Consider the following 11141-nt stretch of genomic DNA (forward strand, 5'->3'; position numbering starts at 1 on the left):
TTGATCCTATTAAATAGTAACAATGACAAAATCCCAGAATCCTTCTTACTTTAATTGCAAAGGCCATCATTAGAGAGTGCAACCATGACATATCAGACTTAACATATTTTCAGCGAGCCAGAGGAAGGCATTGTGTCATAAAATATTCAGGAGAGATGGATATTTGATAACGTAACCTGAGTAGAGAACATAAAGTGGTGAAAGTGATGAAATGGTGCGCTATCAATCTGTGACCATAAAATACTGAGTCACTGTCTAAGTATGCACACATGTGGAAAAGCTCAAAAACTGGCTGCCCTATGAGAAAAGAAGGGGACTCCAAAAGGTCCACTGAAAGTTCAGCCAGATCAAGAGGGAGTTTTAATCATTTAAATTGGTTATGTGCATGTAAAGCATCCCATTCATTCTCCCTTCTGTTGTCTCCTTACCTATAGTTTTAGCTGCCATATGCTAATGACTAATTGAAAATGTTGGGGGTTCTCAAATCAAAATACTTTCCCTAAAGAATCTATACAAATGAACTTTGTATACATTTTTTTAAAATAATTAAATTAATCTTGTTTTTAACATGATACAGTATGACCTAGAGTAAAATATAATTGACTGAAAAAACAAATTTCAGTTTGTCAAACTTTTCATACACATTTTTTCCCCCCAATTTTACTAAAACTTCTTTTTTTTCTTTTTTTTTTTTAAATAAAGATGATGAATGGGAAAAGGTCAGCAGCAAAGTTGTTGCAATATTTTCACAACTAGTTTATCATTACACTTATGCATTATACAACAGGATCATATCTGATAGTAAGCAATACAAGTGCACAAGTCCTAATAGTGAGACTCAGCATCAGTTGCCTTAGAAACCAACGTGGTATATTCATTTGGCCACAGAACACCACTAATTAAATTCAAACTGGACTACTCACACCTGTAGCCCCTCAAGAGAAGTGACATTTCCTTGTGATACCAGCTGAGCCTCATTAAAGGTTAAGACCGCTGAAGTGATGCTGTATTTCGTATTCTAAATTTAATTTGGTGACAAAGGTGCATAGATCCATTACTACATTTCAGTGTCTGCTTGTCCCCCTGCCTTCTTTTTCACCACCTCTCTGCCTCACTGTCGCTCCATCGGGCAACTCTAACTTAGCAAACCACTAGAGACAGGAGCAGAAAGTCTTTGGTTCTAGGTGGATAACATCTTGAACTTGACTAGTGCTTTATATAATTTTCCATCCAGTGTGTCACTCACACATTTGATTGTAATTGACTTTCCAATATAGTGCATGATGGCACCTTTACCAAAGTGGGAGGCCAAGTGTGTCTGTTGAAGAATTTCTATTTAGGCAGGAATTGGGGAGCCATTGAGCTGACTGTCAAAAAAAACCTCTGTTTTGAGTAAAAGCAAATATGTACAAACTAAGAATAGGAGAAGTCGGTGAGTGTGCATGAACATTGTAATTCTACATCAGTATCAGCAATGTGCTGTCATTACCAGTCATTTCCACGCACCATTTCTCATTCCTGCATACAGATCCAGATTTGTTCTGTAATCTGTTAGTAGCTTGTAAGGGCTGACTTTATGCGCTGGTATGCGCACAAGTTCCGTGGGTCTCATATAGCTGAGCATGTAAAACAGGCAATTAAACGAAATAGACAAGCAACATGTCCACGTCATTTTATGTGACAACGTACGTATAGAATATGAAAAAAACAAAGGATGAACTTAACTTGCTGGTAAAGCAATTAGTCAGTAGTTAGTCAGTAGCGAGAAAAAAATACAACTTTAGTTATTTAGTTTAGTTATAAGACAAGTCCTCTCTGTTACTAAGCTTTGCTGAAAAATGTTTGACAGCGCAAAACAACATAACGTCATATCTTTTAGCAGAAGTTAGCCACTGCTAGATGAATATACAGGAAACACTGTAGTTAAGTAAAATGAGCCAATAGTAACTTGCTGTCACATAAAAACATATGCACGACTGGCTCTGCTTCTTGAGAAGCTCATGCCGATTATAAACATTTGGTAGATGTTATTTCTAAACATCCTTGCTGTCGGAAATCCCCTCATCACAAACATCAAATCTATGTATTATTTACATCCTCCTAATGCTCAGAGTACAACAACTGTCATTATCTGAATATTTTCCACTTTCGCAAAGTATTTCTAATTTTTGCACATTAGTTGAACACTCCGTTCCTCTACAAGCTGTAAACATTTCAAAGAAATCTCTGGCAGAGCATTCACTAAAATCAAATACTCTTCTTGTAACAACTTTAATGACAAGGGCAAATTTTAGAGAGAATTGAACACCCCGAGCAAAGACAATGAGTTCCTATCAACAGCAGATAAGAAGAGGGGAACAGAGGATAAGGGAGGAATGACAGGAAAGATAGAAGAGTGTCATGATTGTGAAGTACAGAATAATGCCCTCTGTAAAGTTTGCTCATGTTAGCTCCCCGCTCCAGGCTGATTGCAGCAGGTCTCTGAGGACATGCCTAAGACTAAATACGTGATAAGAACCTGTGAAGGATCCTCTGAGGAAGAGATCGGGAGAGAGAGAGGAGACAGAAAAAAGAGGCAGAAGGAGAGATAAGGGGAAAGAAGAGACTTTCTCTCCCATCTGTTGTCTTCACACTAGATTGCAGGATATTCAAAATGTGACAATAAATCAATTAGTTGTCAACTATTAAATCAATTGTTAACTATTTAAATGTGGATATATTCCAGGGTCCTTACTTCTCAATGACAGTTAACAAAACAAGTGAATTGTGGACATCATATCTTGGGCTTTTTGATTTAACATTTTCTGACATTTTATAGCCCAAACCACTTACTGATTAATCAATAAAATAATCAACAGATTAAACCACACTGAAATCATTAGTTGCAGTTCCATTGCTATCCAAGGGCAGGGAAAAGGGGAATCAAATGTAAAGTGGTATGGTGCACACATCATTTAAAAACTAGACCAGGCAAATCCCAGAGAAGCATGTGTGGCAAAAAGGGTGATATTTCTGAAACCCAACCATGGTACAGGGATTGTTTCTACAATTTCAACATGCAAATGAAGCATTCTGGTGCATTCTGAGATGCCAAACATAGGAAAAGATACAGGTTGTTCATAACAGCTGTGTTGGGCACCTTTCAAAAGGTAAAAAAAAAAAGTTTTAACTATGGCACAACCTCTGCCAACACATCCACAGCACAGAACACTCCCTAAATTTCTAAGTAAGTTCAGTTAAATTGCGTCCAATGGGATTGTTGTTTTTGACCTGTTCCATGAAATCAAGCGCAATTTGTCATCACTTTGCAACATGTCTATTTCTGGCAACATTTTCCTTATTGACTACTTTTCTCTCTGCTAGACTCAAGGGTGGCTGGCAGTGAATCTTAATTTTACATAGAAAAGGTGTTTTGACTCATCTCATGTGCCACAGGCTCAATGCTTCATGCAAATGCCATACTTTTTAAGTGACATGGCTGCCTTGAAGTCGAATACTTCAACTATCATCATGACTGCTGTAGATGACTGAGTCATCACAAAGCGCAGCAAGAGATCAAAATCCATCAGCACTGCTCCCAATGCATAGAAATGAAGTCATTAGTACAGTGAGTGAAGGCAATCCCTGCTGCATGTTACAGCCTCGTGTCGCTCAGTTCTATTTATAGGACGTCAGGACAAAATTAGCCCTTTGAAGTGTAATTCGTAATATTCACCGGGTACCATATAATGGGGGAAGTCACTGGTAGCTATGCTTGGATCACCATGAAAGCGAGATTTGAGCAGCACTGTATACCTAATTTAAAAATGCTGTGTGTAAGATGAAACAAGTTTCTAGGTAATAGGGCTTGCTAAGCAAAGTTTGCAACGAAAGATGCTGCAGATAATTCTAAATATTATACGTGCTTCAGGTATCACAAAAAGTGAGACAATCTAAAGATCTGAGACACTTCTATTTCCACGCTAAAATAATATGCCTTTATAGAAATTGGATGTTAAAAACTCACTGGGCTGGGTGAAAAACACTGAATCACATAATGTTGATTCTCTTCTTTTATGAATCCCTCATTGGAAACCCCAACACACCTTTTCTCCCCCGATACTTTAAAATACACACAAAACTTTATATATTTTTATACAGGAAGAAAACTACAAGATGTATCCAAGTTATTGCAGGTATCCATATAATATCCCAATGTCGAGAATAGATTCTGAATCAAAATACAACGCTAAAATACAGAATCTAATTGTGAGATTGCAAAAGATTCCCACCTCTATTGTTCAAGTTTACTATCATTATGGGGTTAGGTTTATATACTTTGAATGTACATCTGAAGCACAACTTCAGACACAATTCAAATTCTATTTTCGATGACTTATGAAAGCCTCTGTCAACATGCTTGGTTGCTTTGCTCTGGCCTGAGGTGGTGCACTCTGATGCTCGCACATGTATGCCAGTCTGCTGAGAAATATTTAAACTCTACCAGCCTTGCATTCCATCAACAGCTGAGGTTTTCAGAGACATGCACCAACAGGACACCACAACACAGCCAGAACCAAGGATCAGGTGCTGAAGGCTTTAAGAGCCATATCACTTTGCAACCTGACAGTGTTTGGGGATTCGTCACAATGTAGTTCTGGACTGCTGCAAATTTTATCCTTTGAAATGTCATGATAAGCTTAAACCAGTGAATTTTGGCTGTGGTTTTAGGCTAATCAGGTTTTTCCAACAGAGGTGAGAGACAGGTAGACCAATTGTTTAGTGCTGATCCAATAATCTGACAAAATAAAAAATTAAGGTCTTCCTACCAAGCCACGTTTCATACGATATTACTGGGTAATTTTGTGTCACAGTAGAAGAAGAAACAAGGCTGTAACGGCAGCTGCTGCTTCAAAATGCAGCACAGAACTGCAACTAATGATCCTTAAACAGATTTAACTTCCTTGAGCAATAGAACAATATCAGATTAGCCGAATGCAACTGTGTGTAGTCTGCAGACAAGATGAAAAAGATGATGGTGATATTTGCTTAGCCGTTTCAAGAATTTATCTGGAAATTACCCACACTGGCACGCTGAAAAATAAGATGACGTGATAAGTTAACTGCTTTTGGACTTTAATTTAGTTTAGGAGAAGCTGACTGCACATCCAATAGCCTTCACATTGTTCACATATCTGTAATGTCCTTAAAAATGTAACGGCACTAACGTTTTTGAAGATTTATTATTAATCTCAGTGTCATTTTTCCTGTTACATGCTCATTTTATCTTGTTCCTCTTTGATTCTTGAGTATAGGCTTCTTGACAATTTAGTAGTGGATGGGGAAACAGAGGTGAGGATGAAGCAAGTGTGAAGTGTTAAAGGGATAGTTTGGGTTTTTTGAAGTGGGGTCATATAAAGTACATATCTATAGTCGATCTGTTTCCTACCGTAATCACCGATCAGCGCAGCCTCAGTTTGGAGAAGTAGAGAGCCGCTCCAGCCCAGACGCTCAGCTTTGTACTGCAGTGAACAGGGTCCAGCGAAAAAGCAAAATTAACCACCTAAAACAAGGCTCACCTAAACATTTTTACATCAGGTCAAGTGTACGTTGTATAGGTAAAATTCATACCGCTTTACATCGCCGTCAGACCGCGCTTTCTTTTACTTTTTTCGCTTTCTTTTTCTTTTCTCAACCGCAGAACCCCCATATCCCTACGCATGAGCGCTAATGCGGAAGGATACAGAGAGTTAAGTTTCGTTTTTAGCGAAAGTAAACCTCTCGTCCAGCAGCTGGGCCTCGCGCTGTATTCCGCCGCTCGCAGATCAGCTGTTGCCCAGTTATGTTAGTGCGTAGGGATACGGGGGTTCTGCGGTTGAAAAAATGTAGTGCCAAAAGAAGCGCGGTCTGACGGCGATGTAAAGCGGAGTGAATTTTACCTATACAACGTACACTTGAACTTATATAGATTTTTTTACGTGAGCCTTGTTTTAGGTGGTTAATTTCGCTTTTTCTCTGGACCCCGTTCACTACAGTACAAAGCTGAGCCTCTGGGCTGGAGCGGCTCTCTACTTCTCCAAACTGAGGCTGCGCTGATCGGTGATTATGGTAGGGAACAGATCGACTATAGATATGTACTTTACATGACCCCACTTCAAAAAACCCGAACTATCCCTTTAAGGGCAAGAAATAACAAGTTTACATAAAAGGACAGTTAATGTAGTCACAATCTTGCATCCAAATGCACTTAACTCCTATGCAGGTCTTGGATGGTTGGAATTAACTTTATAATGTCTCTGTATAGATCGGTCATAACAACAAGAAAGTCCAGCACTACACTCCATTGGGGATCTACCTTAATTTGTACTTAGTTTATGTTTCACCTTGATGGGATATTAAGAGAGATATGATATTTCTGGTCGATTTCTATTCCTGTCCCACTTTTTTCTCTCCTAAAATAGTTTCCACTTTTTCATGTCCCCCTGCCAAGCTCTCTATAATCCAATTTAATTTTGGCCATTTGGCAGCCAAAGACAGATTTGGCTTCTGGCAAGGGGTAACAGAAAAAGTTTCCAAAGAAAAGGGACAGGCTATCAATCCATGGACAAAAAGTTATTACCTTATGACACTGCAAGGGAACAATCATAATCTTAGCTTTTGTGAATGTTTTGTGAAAGTAGTTCACAGTCCATTTTTCTTTTTTTTTTAGATAAGTCTTCATCCCCCTCATAAAACAAAAGCATTCTTTGGGTTCAACTTTCTTTCAAGGTTCCACAGGAATATGTGGCCCTGCAGCCTTTTTCATTGTTTTAAAGTTAAAAATATGTGTCATATTCATTTAAATACTGCATCCAGCTAATTACTTAAATATGAAAACATCACAGACTTGCTGCAGTTACTGGCCTCAGAATAATAGGCCTCTATTTTTCACATAATTGAACTCAAATGCATGTTGGGAAATCAAGATTTAGTTTATTCTCACGCTGACTGAGCCATGATGAGGTTATACAAGACATCTTTGGCAAAAGAAAATGTTCTTTTGAATGACACCCGTAATAAGAGTATCTTACATGCCAAGCTTTAAACCCTAATGAGACTGATTGTGTAAAGTTATCCTCATGGCACAGAAGAAAAGGAACAAAGAAGGTAAAATTCACCCCAAAAAAATCCCAGGGTAATCATTCTGTCTTAATCATCTCATTCTTTGTCTGTGACACAGCTTCAGTGTTACATCTTGATGACATTACCAGTTCAAGTTCCCATCTGGTTTCGCCATCCATCTTTATTATATAAATATCCAGTCATGTCATGTTTGCTTGAACTGAATGGCAATATGAAAAACTGAATAATGAATAGAATTTACCTGACGTGATACTGTTTTGACAGTTCTTTAAGCCCAAAAATGATATTCTGTGTTCAACTTGATTGCTCTATTTCCTGCATCTCCAATTTAGAAAAATTATGCATTGTAGTGCATTAAACCCCTGAGTGGCTTCAGTGTCTGTACTGCATACAAAATAGAGCTTTAAAGTCAGATCAAACAACACCAACCTTTTCACCCCTAACATTGAACAAACTCTGAGGGATATTGTGACAGAATAATAATGATGCATAATTTACTTTTACATCATCACAACTTTTGCTAAGTTCTTGTCAAGTTTGATTTATAATCCAACAAAGTCTGAAAACAAAAAGTGGCTGACTGATTGCTGCAACTTCACAGTAAAGCCTTTAATGAACTTGAGTGCTTGCTTAAAATGCAAATACAAAAAACAACTTCAAAAGCAAGCGCCACACAAATCAAATCAACTTTGGCAATGGTAAATTGAACTGTATGCATTTAGAACAACTCATAGTCGTCAGTCTAATTTGTGTGCTTAAAATCTAAGGACTGACTTTGCTGTAGGTGAAAATATCGACAAATAAAGACATCTGTTTTTTATATAATTTATGAGCCATTGTCTGATTCACTGGAATAAATACAAAGAAGACATACAGACATCACCTTGGGACGGACTGACCATTCGAGGTGATCTATTGCTATATATTGCCTTCTCCACTGAAATCTTAAGTTCCCAGGCTCTGGGTTGACTGCATTACATGCATACATATAACACATTATTCAGAATAAAATGAGCCAAATTTGAGGGCAAATGATCAATAACGGAGCAGCAGTGCAGGTTGAGGGCCAAGGAGTGGACTCTCATAGATTGAGGGTACCAAATGTGCTGTGTACCAAAGATGAAAGATTATCTATTCACTCAGTGGCCCCATTTTCATACTCATCAATAATGCAGGTGTATAGATGTTTTTCTTCCCTGCTAACTGACTGATTGGCTTGCATTATTTACCATGAAAGATATGTCCGTATGGAAAGTGGAAGTTCAGCATTAGGGTATATCCTCTAGGTCAATTTCAATCTTTATGTCCCCACCATACTTAATTTTTGGGCAGAATACTCAAACTCAGCTATTCTATTTAGATGATAAATAACATTTACTAGAGTGACCCTTCAAGACAACAGCTGCATAAAGTCAAAATAATTAAGTTAACTGACACATTTTTTTTTTCTTACTTCTCTTAAATAATCACGATAAATATTTAAGTCAACTGAAATATTTCAAGACTCTCAAGTCAAACAGACTTGAGGAAAGATCTAACCATCTATCCTATAATATTTTTTGAAGTGCAAAGTATGCATCATTATGCAGTTATTGCAGAAATATGAGGTGGCTACATCAGTGAAACAAGGGCACTTCTGAAACTTCAGAAACAACAAAAAAAGGTTTTAAAAAATCAGCACAGGAACAGAATTACAATGAAGGAAAAAATATGTCATTCTTAAAGATAGAAGTCTTTTTAATGTGCACACAGGTTTGAAACAGGCATTCCTGCATTTTAAAGAGAAACATGAATGATGTTAAGTCCTGACAGATGTCAGAATCCTAGTACAGAGGAAGGCATTCACCCCACCCTTCACGTTTCAGAGAGCTGGCATGTAAACACAGCTGAAAAAACATGCAATAGAGGGTGGGATGAACAGGGTCTGGCCGGGTGTAGAGGAGTCACAACAAGCCAAGAAAACATATGGTGCAGAGAAACAAAAATCTACACCCAGATGACAATGGTCAGGAGTTACACTGGTCAGAACCAGTATTATTATACACTGTTGGATTAATCAAAAGGCTTTATACAGTAACTCACCAGACTGCGAAGACAGTAAGCCATGTTAATATCACTCTTTCTAAAAATCCATGCAAGTAATCTTCTGGTAAAAAATGTAGCTGACATGATATCATACACACATTTGAGAGCCCTTAGCCCAAGGGTCTCAAACTCAATTTACCTGGGGGCCGCTGGAGGCAGAGTCTGGGTGAGGCTGGGCCGCATCAGGTATTCCACTAAAAAAGCTTTGTTAAAAAAAAATTCCAATCTTCTCAAATGTCATTATTAACAGTTCTTTAACTTGAATGGGTTCTTCTGAACATGAACGGTTCTTCTGATCTTGAACTGAAGGAACATGAATAGAACTTTCATGTTCCATTCAAATCCTTTAAATCAATTTCCTAAAAAGATTCGTTCAAAGGACGATAAAAAATACAAAACAATGTGCATTCTCTCATTGAAATAAATACACTGCCTATTGTGTTTGTATTGATATTCATTGTTATTTATGATTATTTTAGTTTTATTCATTGTCATGTTAGTGTTTACATTTGATAACGTGAAACATTGAAACAAGTGAAACAAATGATGTCATATAAAAATATCTCTGTAATTGTGTGAGGTATTTACTATGGAGTAAAATGTTTTGATGAACAAATCTTTTTCCGCAAATGACTCAGTAGATTCCATTCACCCAAAAGATTTTTTCGAACGTCACATCACTGCAGAGCAAGCGTGGAGTGCATGAAGCCGGGACAGTGGGACACCACCATGGGATGCAGCTATGGAGGTGTTATTAACTGGCTATTATTTCTATAATAACTCCATGGATGCAGTGGGCGCTGCTAAGCTAGTGGCGTTGTACATCCTAGCCAACACCGATGTTCCTTTGACTACATCACCAAGGTGGGTAGACTCCTGATGAGGCTCCAGCCTAGCCTCGACCATCGGCCCCGACGCAGGATGGCGAGCGGGAGCTGGCTGAGTGGCCCCGTCCACTCCCCTCGGTGACATCGTCAAAGGAAGATCGGTGTTGGTCATTAATCTGATTGTTAATTTGCAGATTCGTCATGATAACAAATCATCCGCATGGATAGTGGCGATCCTATCACCGTCAACTTTAAAAAAATCAGCCCATTTCAATAGATGGAAGAACAAAATACAATCCGCATGACGCCGAATCCAATGCTCGTAACATTGACTTCGTCCAACTTGAAGTCAAATATGCTAATTTCAAACACAATAAGAAGTAGCCCGAGAGCCATATACCCCACTGTGATTGGGAGGTTCGTTCAGCTCCAGCTCATGCAACAAATGGACCGCCCACACACAACGCAGCAAAGTGCCATTCACATAAAACTCGCGGACCGCACTAACATTAAACTTCATATCAGGGTGGGGGCCACAAAATATTGTCACAAGTTTAGGACCCATGCCTTAGTCCTAGGGCTGGGCAATATGGCCTAAAAATTGAATCTCTGATTTTTTCACACCAAACTCGATTTACGATTTTAATAGATTTTGTTTTCCTTCTTAAAAATAAACTACAATTGACAAAGAAATTATTCAAAGCATTGCTTTTATTTTAATGATTTTATTGTAAACAAAATTGCCCTACATTTTAAACAGTGCACCTTTAAACTCACTTAAAAAAAAAGGTATCCTTTTTTGATAAAATGCTTTTGTAAACATAAATCCAACATGTCATATTGCATGTTTTTATGAAAACAGATCAGATTCCCCATTGGGATTGATAAAGTGTCAACATAACTTTCATTATATACTTTTTTGCAAAAAGTACCATTTGCCAGTTTTCAGCATGTGGGTGAACCCCGGCTTTTCCACTGTATATACGGGCACCATTTCTTTAGCGATATGCAACATGACTGCATCCGTGAAAGCTGTCCACAGGGCCCTTTCTTCTCCTACAGGACACAGCGACTAAATGATTCTGCTAATGTTGTGCTGCTTTATAGCGGGTGTTTGTTGGCTGCCAC

The sequence above is a fragment of the Sparus aurata genome, chromosome 8, assembly GCF_900880675.1.
Source record: "Sparus aurata chromosome 8, fSpaAur1.1, whole genome shotgun sequence".
Taxonomy (NCBI): Eukaryota; Metazoa; Chordata; class Actinopteri; order Spariformes; family Sparidae; genus Sparus; species Sparus aurata.